The sequence below is a fragment of the Oryzias melastigma genome, linkage group LG14 (genome assembly GCF_002922805.2).
Source record: "Oryzias melastigma strain HK-1 linkage group LG14, ASM292280v2, whole genome shotgun sequence".
Taxonomy (NCBI): domain Eukaryota; kingdom Metazoa; phylum Chordata; class Actinopteri; order Beloniformes; family Adrianichthyidae; genus Oryzias; species Oryzias melastigma.
The window spans coordinates 27016979-27029907 of record NC_050525.1 but is presented as its reverse complement, the minus strand read 5'-3'; the positions used below and the strand labels follow the sequence as shown (position 1 = coordinate 27029907).

Here is a 12929-nt window from a genome sequence, read left to right as displayed (position 1 = left end):
TCAGAACATAAAAGAACCATAAAGGCCTCACATCATGCTATTCTAAGTCTCTCAAAGTAAACTATATCATAAATATGATAGTAAGTTGCCTTTGACACACTAAAGAACACATTTTATGAAATTAAAGTATTTAAGTGAACTCTCAAGCAGTAAAACACATCAAACGAAAGTTTTTTCCGGTCACCGTTAGCTTCATGGAGAAAGTTTGGGTTATCCTGGGGGCGGGGCTAGCAGTGCACACTCTTCCTGGAAGGGGCGGTTCCCTCCTTTGTGATGTCACAATGTGAGAACCCGCTTGTTTCCGTGGATTGGGAGGGGCTGGTGCTCAGGAAGCAGGTTTTAGAGGAATGTTCAGAGATGCATGATCAAAATACTGATTTGGGAATGTTTTTGTGAGGAATTACTATTTTAATACACTTAAAATCTCAAAAAGTTAAGTTTACATGATGTAAACCTTTTAAAATTGGTGAAAATATATTTTAAAGAACAAAAATATAAGTAGGGGAGCACAGATGCGATTGTACGACCCCCTCAAGGGACGTCCTGAAAATGGAACGTACCATTTTTATGCCCCTGGAAAGTGTATTGGAAATGATCAGTAATTCAATGGTATTTATACAGCTCAATATTTTTTAATTAATTTATTTGTTTTTATAGCCCAATATAAAAATGCGGTTGTCTCACTGGGCTTCACACCAAAAGCTTAAAACCAGTCATAAAATATAAACAATAGCTGATTGATAAACTAAACTGGGGATTTCTGCTCTCAGACCCTCTTTACCGGTAAGGAAAATGATCCAGTCATCCTGATTGACTGACACACCTGGTTCCTTGGCTCCTGATCATGGAGGAAAGCTGCACACGCAAGATGTGCACGTGATGTGTAAGTTAATGAAGTTCTTATGTTCACTTTTAGTTGAGATGTGAACATTTGTCTATCATCAGTCCTGGATGTAAAGAAGTTCTTTGGTTGCTTTGGACTGTCACTTTCAATCTTTGGTCCTCCTTCTCCTCCTTTATGATGGACCTCCTGCTTATGCCTGCAGGAGGAGCAGCTGGTACCGTTTAATGCTGCTCGTTTTTACCATCGTTTAGGCGCCAAACTCTTAAAAAAGTCAGTTTGGGAATTTTTGTTGGATAAAATCAGTATTAGTAACAGTTACAGAGGGTTGTTTGTTTAGCTGATCTGAATAAACAGAGTTTTTTTTATATGACATGTTTATTTTATTCTTTGACTTCATTTCTTAGAGATTTTTGATTCCATTCTGAGGCTTTCGACCTGAAATCTACATCCAAATTTGAGAGAAAAAATCTTTCCTAGTTAAACTAAGCCCTTAAGTTTGTTCAGGAAATACAGAAAAATTCCTGTTTTTTAAGCCAATTTCTTGTTGGTTTTATTCCTTTTGCCAAAAGTTGAAGCTTTAGACTCAGAATCCGTCTTTGGCGATGACTGATCGCCCTTTTGAACCTGAAGTTGGTTTGAATTTCAAACACACATCTGGAGTTTATCATGTCTTCCACTGACAGATATGAACGCTCCTGAAGCGCGGCGTCCGTCTGCGGCCGCTCTGGTGTTTGCTGGACTCGGAGCGAGTCCGAGGTTTCTGCGCTCGGCTTGTCTTTCTTGTTAAAATCGAGGCAGCAATGATTCCTCCACATGTTGACGGGGATCCAGTTCACTCCTGGGGGGCTCAGATCCAGCCTGAGGAGTCTGACTGGTTGACCTGTAGACATGTGGTTTTGTTTAGGAGCGTGCTGACTTACCCCCCCTCCAACCTGCCCCCCCCCTAGCTTGGCTAGTGGAACCACAGTCCCACCGGATCTCACAGTTTACTTGCTCTGCTGACTCACCTGACAGAAGCGGCAGCTGAAGAGCGATCAAAGAGAGACCCGAAGGAGTAAAAGGATTGCTGACTCAGCACAGCATAAACGCTCATGATGTTTCACAGTCCTGGTCAGAATTAAAGCGTTTGCTCACTTTAGATCATCTGTGGGAGAAAGCAAACCAAATTAAATCATTCCAGAGGCATTACGACCTGAAAACACAATCAAAACCTGCTGTAGATGTTAGTGGTTTAAAGAGACGAATTGTTTCCAAGTCCAGGTGAAAACAAAGACAGTTTTATTAAGACGCTACAATTAAAACTACAAATTAAACTCCAAAGATCCCAAAACACTCACTATTATGTCGACTACAAAATGAATTGGGAGTTTCTGGCGTTTTTCCTGCTCCTGTCAAATAGTGTGCAAACAACGTATTATCTGAAATTACTCTTGGTGTTCCCCAGGGCTCTGTCTTGGACCCAATCCTTTGTCTCCTGTATATAAACCCTGTTGGGGAAATTATCAGTGTCTTACAGTGGCGGGCCGTGCATTTCACACCTAGGCCTTCAGTAGTGCTCCATCCGAATCAACCCAACCCTCATTAACTATTTTATGGCAATAAAACTTCTACTGCAGGTACAGCTGCCACACACACACCAAAAGCATAAAAAATAACCTGATAAAATTTCAATATTATGTAGGGAGATAGCAAAATTTTACTCACCAAAAATCCAGATTATTTAAACACAAAATCCATCCTTTCTATCCTCAAGAAGATTTCAATCACTCTGTCGTGCAGAATCCGTGCGTTTCGCAGATGGAAAGTGTTCCGTGGCTGTGATAAGCTGGAAAAGGCTGCATGCGGGAAATGTTCTGGTATTCCTGAAGCCTCTCGTGGTCCAGGAGGGAGACAAACATCAGTTTTTGTGATCGATCAAGGTCTGTGTCTGGAAAATAATATTTGCGCGAGGATTTTGCGCTGCACGCGCCCGCGGTGCGTTCAGGAGCCTCGTAGATTTCAGCTTCACTCCCGCTCAACGGAGTCACGGAACTCCTTTACCCGTGCCAGACAAAACTGTGCCACAACTTTACCCAGACATTCATTTTCCACCAAAAATCAGACGATGAGACGCTTTCCACTGGTAACATCTTCAAACCTGACACGCCGCTCCTCGGCACCTGTGTCCGTCAGCAGAACCAGAGCGAGCTGCGAGCTGTCCAATCAAAGCTCGTGAAAATCCTGACGTTTCCGTGGGCCTTCTAGCTGGCCTAGCACGTGGTCTCCTCCAGATCTGATTGGTTGAAGCAACAGTTTGGTCGACAATTATTGTATGCTACAGGGCCCGCAGAACTGATTGTGAAGGCCTCCGGGCAGATTTCTTTGACCCTAGCAACAAATGGTGCTGCAATGTGATTGGTTAATGCTTAAATAGGAAAATACACGTCTGGAAGCAGCGCAGCCAGGGAGACAGCAATGAAAGGACGAAGACAGAGCATTTGGAATTATAGAATACGTATTCACGGAAATAAATAATAATTAATATCAGTCTGTGATTCAGATATTTTTAGGCCAGCAGAGAAGGCCTTGCAGGCCCTGACGGCCCGCCACTGGTGTCTTATCATTGTACTCTGATGACATCCAACTGTTCTGCTCTTTCACTGACTCAGAGTTTTACAACTTAGCTGAATTAGCAAACTGCCTCTCATGTATTAAGGACCGAATTGAACTTAATCAATTACAGCTAAATGAAAATAAAACAGAAACTTTAGTCATTGCTCCTGAACACATGAGCCTCGTTTATAATCGTTTCCACTGAGCAATCTGGACCAGTTCTGGCCGGTTTAGAATGGTCCTTGGTAATCCCGCTCAGGAACGGATGTGCTAGACGTGGAAACGTCGTACGTAGCATGATACGATGTAGAGAAATTCAGTCCAAGGTGGTCAGGTCATTCTATCAACCTGAAATTGATGTGATTGAGGAACAATTTAAAACTGAAAATGACCCAAAAATCCACAAACTGATGAAACCCAAACCAATGTTCGTACTGACAGTACGCCTCCCCAAAAAGGCAGATCCCAGAGACCCAAAAACAGAGGAGCAACCCCAGCGTGTGTGACAACTAATGAGACTTTAACTTCAAACTAAAGGACACGTTAAACAACATGAGAAGAATAAGCATAGTTTGGATAATACTGCAATAAATCTGATTTTTCAGATACGGAACTCCTGCAAACATCACAGATGAAGCTCCTGGATAAGATTGAATAAGATTGAATCAATGTTATAGTTCTACAAACTGGATCCTTTTTAAGGTTTTTGTCAACATGAAAAGTCAATAAACTGTAAAAAGTTTTTAAGTAAAACTTCTAGAAAAACAAATCAGGCAGTTTTAAGATGCTTCTATGTCCTTGAATGCATCACAGCTCTAATGTAGTTGACAGAATAAGCAGTAAATGTTCCTCATCCCCTCAGAGTTCTGCATGTTTTTGTGAAGTCTGCAGACATGAGCGGCTGGATCGTAAATCTCATTTCCTGGAGGCGGAGCCGAGCTTTTAATGGACCCTCCTCCTTTTTTCTTGTTGTTTTGAATGTTACAACATGTCTTCATGTCGTGTCTGCTCAGGCTGCGGCGTGGACGCTGATGACCCGAGTCGGATGACCCGGGTCCGATGGCTGGTGTTTGACAAACAGCAGGAGGCTGCGTGTGGGCGGCGGACTGTTTGCTTTGTTAACCATCACAGACAGCTGAACCCTGCAGGACAGATTATTGGTGTAAAAAGCAGGGTGGGAGTTTCCTCCGACATGCCTGTCATTCATCACGGGGGCCGGAGCAGCATTCCTCCCGCTGGAGTTGATTGAATTTCTTTTTTGCCCTTCAGTCAGGGCGAGTGCAGGACGAGTCTTTTGTTTGGAGATCTCACAAAAACAGAAGACCGGCGACTGAAGACATCAAAGTGTAGAATGTAGTTCTTTAAAATGCTGATAGAAGAGAGGAACATTTCCAGAACCAGCAGGAATGATCACTTTGATCAATAAACCTTTTCATATTTCAATATTTCATCTTTTTGCAAAAAAAGGCAAAATGAAAATCTGAGGATTTCTCCTCTTTAAACAGTTTCAAGTTATATTTTAGGAGCAGAGAATAAAACTCAACAGGAAGTCCTTCAGGAAGGTCCATAAGGCGTTGGCGCTGCGTGATCTGGGCATCAATCACAGGCGGGCGCTTCAATGTTTCAATCCACAGAGAGGGACTCCAACCATCGGGACGTGATTCTCTGAGTTTGTGTTTGGGCTCTGAGACCTCCTCCAGAGAGGGGACAGTTCGGTGTGGGTCTGGGTTTAGCTCCCCAATCGCCGTGTGTATCGGTTCATTCTAGGAGATGGTCTAAAGTTGAAGTTAAAGTCCCTCATTGTAAAATGTTCCTCTGGGGGAGCGGTGAGCGGCAGACGCTGCAGCCTTTGGGGCCCATTTGTTGGTTTAACTCCCAATCTAGTCAAGTAGGGTGGAAGGGTCTGATTTTTAGAGTCTCTGGTATGACTAAACCATGGATTTGAACTCACGACTTTGGAGTCTCGGGGTGGCCGTTCTTGGCCGGCGCCACAGATCTTTCTGTTGTTTTAGCCATAGAGTATCAGGCCTCCATTGTTCTACAGAAAGTGCTTTGGGAATTTGGGGTCTGTGACCTCTACTGAAGGCCTTCCTGTTCCTGTACGACCAGAACAGGAGTTTAGTTCTATTGCATTAAGTGGAACCTGTTCTTAGTATATGTGTGAGCCCGGTAGGGATGCTGTCTGTTACCGGTTCTGTTCCCAACTCTTATGGACATGATGATTGACTGTAAATGAGACCTGGAGAGTCCTACTTTAAGATGATTAATGTCCATGGAGTAGTGCTTTAAAGACCTTCTCCAATGAAGATCATGGAGTTTTTAGCATGTTCTTGTTGCACTTTGGTCCTGATGAAGGACATGTATGAAAGAATTTAAGATTCAAAGTATGTCTTTATTCAAACTGTGTTGGATCAGGGCCAAATGAAAATTCATGGTTTGAAAAAACTCAGGTTTTTGATACAGCAGCTGCTGTGGGCGGGGCAAAGTCTCCCTGCTCTGCTACAATTCTTATGCATCCAGTTGCAGACAAACAGACCCATTAATGTCTTGATTTCTGGATCAAACGTGTAAGCCTGCGTAACTCTGATAATGCTCACTTTTTTATTTATTTTTTGCTACAATAATGTTAGTGTGAAGTGTGTAAGTGTAAACAAAGGCATGCTGGGAAATGAGCAAGAAGAACTTCCCGTCCACAACCCAAAAGCAAATTTTTAATGAACTCCTGCTGCTGTACAGAAAACATGTCCTAAACAAACTAGTTTTTTTTTTTTTTTTGGAAAAAAAAAAGCAAAATCATGATTGAAAAATATTAGAAATGCTTTAATAATAAAAAATATAGTTAAGGTGGGAGTTTAAATTCGATTTTTGGATGTATGATCTTTACATAATTTAAAAATATTAAACCTTTTTAAGCAATAAAAGTCTATTTTAGGACAATTATTAGAACAAAATATCCAAATAAAAGTGTTATTGGCTAATTTCAAAATGCATTTTTGATTTAAAGGGTGGGATGTCACTATTTATTTTAGGTAATCTTACCAAGATGAATTCTGTTTGTTTAATCGGAAGATTTGTATCACTTATAACAAAGAAAAACAATAATTATTTGATGTTTTTTAACTTATTTTTAACATCTTTGTAGTGTAAATACACTAAAAACCCATTTGTCTGTATCTGGACTGTAATCCTTTAAATTAGAGTCTGAAAATTAATTCAATTCAATTCAATTCAATTCAATTCAATTCAATTCAATTCAATTCAATTCAATTCAATTTTATTTATATAGCCCAAAATCACAAAGAGATTTGCCTCATTGGGCTTCAAAATATAAACAATTGTTAAAAACTAAACAGACTACATAAACTGGTTATCCCTGCCCTTAGACCCTCCCTCTCGGTAAGGAAAAACTCCTAAAAAAACCTGAGTCAGGAAAAAAGAAGAAACCTTAGGGATTCCCACATGAGGGAGAGATCCCATCCCAGGACGGACAGGCGATACCAGAACAGTTAAAGAAAAATTAGCTTCTACAACTACGAATCTAAGAGTTCATTCAGATAAAGCTGAGGGACAAGTGATGATGAAGTCCATAGTCAAGCTGAAGCGGAAGTGCAGTCACACAAATTAAAACACTTGTTTGTCTGATTTCTGTCATTTTTGTTGTTACTTTCTCCAAACAAGTTTTTTAATTTGTTATCAGTTTAAAAAACAAGTTCAAAGAATCTTCTGTTTGAATCAGCAAATATCCAGACTAGCTGGTTAGAGACAAACCTTTAAGTTTGATTTAACCCCATTATTAGAAGATTCTTTCACTCTGACTATCTAACAGAAAACTTGGCTCCGCTCTGTGTTTACCTCAGACCCACATGCCCCGGATCCAGCTCATAAAGAACTGAATCAGTTCAGCCTTCAAACACCATGTTCCTGGAAAAACCTCAAAGCCGGTTGAGCGAACGCTTTTATTCCTCACAGAAAGCAGCAGATGCCAAACGTCTGATTCCGCATCACGAGTGTGCGCCGTGTGCAGCGTACGGCCAGGAATGAAGAAAGTCCGGGTCACCTTTGACCTTTCTGGTGTTCCTGGAGGATAAATCAGGACGGTTGGGGAGGAGATGTGAATAATGGGTTCTTTCAGGTTGCCAGTAAGTGATGCTGGAGATGAAGGAGCGAAGCACAGCTGCTTTTAACAAACATTCATGTCTTTTGAGATCATCTCAGAGAAACTTTCATGGACAAACTCAGATTAAGATCACAGTCATTCTGCTATTTTAGCTTTTTCTGATGTAAATTAAAAGCAGAGATTAAAAAAAGAACTTGTATGTGATCTGTGTGGTCATGTTTGATGTTAAATCTTTGTGCCAACTGTGTTGTCAACCCCCCCATACACGTACATTCAACTAAAACTAACCAATTTTTTAATCGTATTACTGAATAAATTAAAAATGTTTTAAAAAAGTTTTCTGCTGACATTGGAAGCAAATCTTAATGGATTTTAGAATCCAGAAGATTGAAATAAATAGACAGATTAGACACAAGAAGGAGAATCCACTGTCAGCCCCTACCATTACACCACCACCACCCTGTTTGAGTCTTTCGTGTTCTTGTTCTGAATTTTTTTTTTGCATTTTGTATTTTTATTTTTTGATAAACAACAAAAGGAGAAACAGTATAGATGTTCATCAATAACATCCTTTCAATATTTGTCTGAAATGATTCTATAATCCACAAATGAGATTATAATACCCACTGACTCATGAATTTTATATATAAATAATTCATACAAGTATCAATTGATCTGTATTATATGGTTAAACTTGTGAAGGAAAAAACTTTTAGCAGAAAAGTGATGATTTCATGTAATTTCATTTAATTTATCTATTTTTGTCTTTATTTCATTTCTAAATTTCGATTTTATCTCTTTTTCTGCATTCGTTTTGGTGTTGATTTTTACGTTTTCATGAAAACAACACTTACTGTAACAAAAAGTAAAAGTTGCCTTAAAAGGGGAAATAGTAAACAAAGGGAGTAAACAATCTCCTGTCAAAACGGTAAATAGATTGCTCAGAGATAAAGGGTTTTTTATGCGGCATTTCCCCAAAACCAAACAGAGATCTTGTTGTTTTTGTTTACTCAGAGAGGGTCCGGCTCGTCTCACTTTTGCTTCTGCTTGCTGGTCGGTCGGTGAGCAGCTGGTCGGCTCCTGCTGGGATCCAGACTCCGGTTCTGCTTGTGATCTCAGCGTGACTGAGCTCTGATAAGCTCAGGCTGAATCATGAGTCTCGGAGAGGAAAAGTGACTGAAGACCGCTTCCAGTTTAGGAACCATAAATATTGTCTGTGGGCTTCCTCTGATTCTGTTGCAGCTCGTAAACAAGAGGTGATGGAATATTTTACTAGATGAAAACAGGAAGAGTCTTTGGAAGGAAATGATGCCTTTCAGAGGGCAGAGCTTATAGGAATCCTCCAGAAGATGTTTTCGTCTCTTCTGTTTAGGCTGCATACGTGTAGATCGGATCTGAAACGAAAGCCGCCTCCCTTCAGAGGGTGAAGCATCTAGATCTTTCCCAGAGGAGCAGACTTGAGTGTTTTTCCCTTCACCCTGGAGGGGTGATGCAGCAATGGAAAAACAAACAACAGAAATCCCATTTCACCTCCTGTTGGCTAACAAATGTGGAGCCACGTTTGGGGAGAAAATGTTTCTAGAGTTCAACAATTAAAGGAGAGTTATGCATCAAATCCCTGCAGAGATGCTGCACAGCTCTGGGTTTTGAACCAAATCACAGACCACAAAGTGGTGAGAGACGGTCTGATTAAGACTCCAAACGAGGGGTTAAAGCAACTTTCAACAGATCCTGGAAGCGTCTTCTGCATGACTGCAGTAGGTTTTCTCCTTCAACCCCTAAAATAACTGATCCGGATCCTCTGAGGAACCTTTAGAACCCGAAATGACAGGAAATCCTGGGATGTAATTCACATTTTCACTTTCTGTTTGAAGCTGGAAACCATTCAGTTCAATTTATATATTTATATTGACCAAAATTCAGAGGTGGGTAGTAACTCATTACATTGACTCCATTACAGTTAGTGACTTTTTAGGTCAATTTTGAGAGTTGTCACAATACAACTTAGTTTTTACTTTTTACTTGAGTACAACTCTGAAAAAAACACAACTTTTACTCAAGTACACCAGGACTCTTGCTGCTTGTTAGTGTTACTTTTGACTAGAATAAATCGAAATAATCCAAAATCATCCTTTGGCGGAGAAACTTCGTCCTTAGGCTCCGTAACGTCATGTGACTCCTGGTTACCAATCACACGAAGCCAGACAAAAACACTCTTTATTAAAAGTTGGATTATTGCATTGTTTTTTTAATTTACTCATTCTTTTATGAAAGAAATGGGATGTTACTCATTAGTTACTCACTACTTGAGTAGATTTTGATCCAAGTACTTTTTTACTCTTGCTCAATAGTTATTTGGATGCCTACTCTCTACTTGAACTTGATTACTATTTTGGCAAAGTAATGATATTTTTACTTAAGTAACATTTTTGAATACTCTACCCACCCTGAAGGGTGCAGGACGATCCACCTGGAATCAGGAATCTCTTGAGGGACAACACATGAATCACACTGCACCAAGCAGAGGCATGGAGAACTAAAAGAAAGATGATACAGAGTAGTGAAGAGGAGGAGTAGATAAAAACAGAGAACAGAACCTCAGTGCACCATACTTTCACCAGTCCAGAGATCGGCAACCCTTAACAGTAGAAGAGCCATTTGGGCCGTTTTCTACTGATCAAAACCAAGAAGGAGCCGCATGGACTTACTTTACCCTTTAAGAAAATTGGCATTCATGACATTCTCTTTTTTATTATTTTTTAGTAAATGTGAATTATGTGAAGTATTTTTGGAATGAGAAAAAGCAAAAATATAAAAAGAAACTATCACATCTCGAAATTGGATTTTTTTGTTTTTACCTTTTACCTTTAGTAGAGGCCAAATTAGCGAAAAAAACTAGCTTAATTAATAGCTGAACTAAATTAGCAAAAAATTCCTCAGTAAATGAAATCAGCCAAAAATGTTAGCATGTTGCTAAAATAGAAGATAAACTCTAAATTAGCCTAACAACACCAGTAGATAACAAAATAGTAAAAGCTTTGTTAGCCTATTGCTAAAATATCGGCTAAACTCCAAATCAGCATAGAAAAACTCATTAGAGGGCAAATTAGCCAAAAAAATGCTAGCTTGTTGCTCAATTACTAGCTTAACTCTAAAATAGCTTAAAATACCTTAGTAAATTAAATAAGTCAAAAATGTTAGCATGTTGCTAAAATAGAAGCTAAACTCTAAATTATCCCCCAAAAACTTGAGTAGATAAAAATTTAGCTGAAAACATCAGTATTTTGCTAAAGTATTAGCTAAACTCCAAATTAGCATAAAATTCATTAGTCAAAAACATTAGCATGTTACTAAAATAGAAGCGAGACTCTAAATTAGCCTAAAGACCCCAGTAGATAACAAGCTAGCAAAAAACGTTACCATGTTGCTAAAACAGAAGCTAAACTCTAATTTTTTGAAAATGAGTATTATTTTATTTTTTCTTTAGCCGGAGAGCCACCATGGAGAGGTGAAAGAGCCACATATCTGGAGCCGCAGGTTGCAGACCTCTGATTTAGTCACTAAAATGCCCCAACTTGACAATAAACAGTCTTTCAATCTGGATCCAAAACATTTTACTCCAATGGTTTTAGATTCTATTTTTCAAATGCTTGTGATAAATTTTATCACTTTATTATGGACTTTATTTTCCCATGAATTCTCATGGTATGAGCAGGATAATGCCCTTCCACGTCTGCATTATCAGACATGAACAGACTTCACAGAAGCAAGAGATTAACACAATTTTTAAGAAATGAACACACTAAAATAACTGTAATTAATTAATCGCAATTAACGCCATCATTTGACAGCTCTTGTTTAGCCTTGGTTATATTTTTGTGATGTTTTGGATGCATACCTCTGATAACTCCATACTGGAGGAAAATGTCAACTGTTATGTCAGCTACAGCTACAACAAAGTAGCCAAAAAGCATTTGCTGGTGTCACATCAGCAGTCAGGAACTCTTCATAAACGGTTGAGACACAAAATCTTTATTAAGATTTTTATTTAAATGAAGGACACATGAAAACGTTTTATCAAATTTAAACAAATCTACATTCACATTAACTCATGAAACTCATTAAAATAAATGTTTAGATGTTTTAGTTCAGGAATTTAATAAAAAACACTTCTGATCAGCAATAGTGATTTTTAAAACTATATTTTTACTAAATTTGTGTTCATTTAAACTTCAGTTTAAAAGCCATAAGAACCTAACATACTATAATAAATCTAAAGAATAGATTATAACAATCCTATTAGATATAACTGTCAAATAGGATTATGATGTCTGTTAACAAGAGTGAAAAAGGAACAGAAATGATTAACTCTACTAATCCAGTTTATTTAGGAAAAACTTGAGATGACCTGTTTGTGAATAGAGTCTCTTTCTGAGGCTTTTTGCTCACGTAAACACAGTCCAGACAGATGCAGATTACTGCGGCGTTTCCTGTGACTCCAAATAGCATCACGCTATCAAAACATCCACATCAGACATGTTTCTGTCCTCGTCAGACCAAGCGTCTCAAAACATTTCAGAGTTCAAAAACAGGATGGAATATTCATTTTGGGCCAAGCGGCTTCCCCTCCAAACTGAGTGTAAAAACGCTGAGCGGCTCTTTTTTAAAGAGCAGATCTCCTTTAAAGGCTCTATCGCAGCCTCCAGAGTTCTGTGTCGTCATGTCAGCTTTCACTCCACTTAGCAGAGAGCGGGACGGCTGCTGGACGACTTCCTGTACCACCCTGCTCCGTTAATTATTTCCATCAAGGCCCTCCAGGGAGGGGAGGGGGGGCGGGTGGAGGTCTGAGTCACTGATGGTGTAACTTACAGATCGCCCGATTGTTTATGCACAATAGCACGCTCCCAGACTGCAGCCTCAGATCAGAGATGGAGCAGCTCGCTCTGGACTTTATGAATCCATCCGAGGATCTGAGAGTTTCTGCTTCTGTGAAGATTTTTAAATGAACACATTTCTTTAACTTAAATTTCATGACCCTATTTATTCATTTTGCTTTTAAATCATTTATGTTTATATAAATCTTTAATGATTGTCGTTTGTACAGTTTCTACCTCCTCAAAGTGTTGTCCGCAGCATTTTCTTTCATTTTATGTTCATGTTTTGATTTGTGTTGCGTTCTATGACTTTTTATTGTTTGAACCAAAGTTTGTAAATGTATTTATGTCAAGCACCTGATGTTCTACATTATGTTGATGAAAGGTGTTCTGCAGAAAAAGTAATTAATCATTTGATTGACCAATTATTGCTGGTAGGTAGGTGGGTAGGTTGCTTGCTGATTGGTTGGTTAATTGGTTAATTGGTTGGTCGGTTAGTCGT

The 12929-nt window shown here is 39.2% G+C and overlaps 1 long non-coding RNA gene across 1 annotated transcript; it reads right to left on the bottom strand.

Moving 5' to 3' along the window:
- Nucleotides 1-317: 317 nt before the first annotated feature.
- On the bottom strand, nt 318-10149 carry LOC112141386. The gene is made up of 3 exons (XR_002918381.2): nt 10000-10149; nt 1852-1988; nt 318-1724 (listed from the first exon to the last, which is right to left on the bottom strand). It is a non-coding gene; the product is annotated as an uncharacterized LOC112141386 (long non-coding RNA).
- Between the last annotated feature and the right edge of the window lie 2780 nt (nt 10150-12929).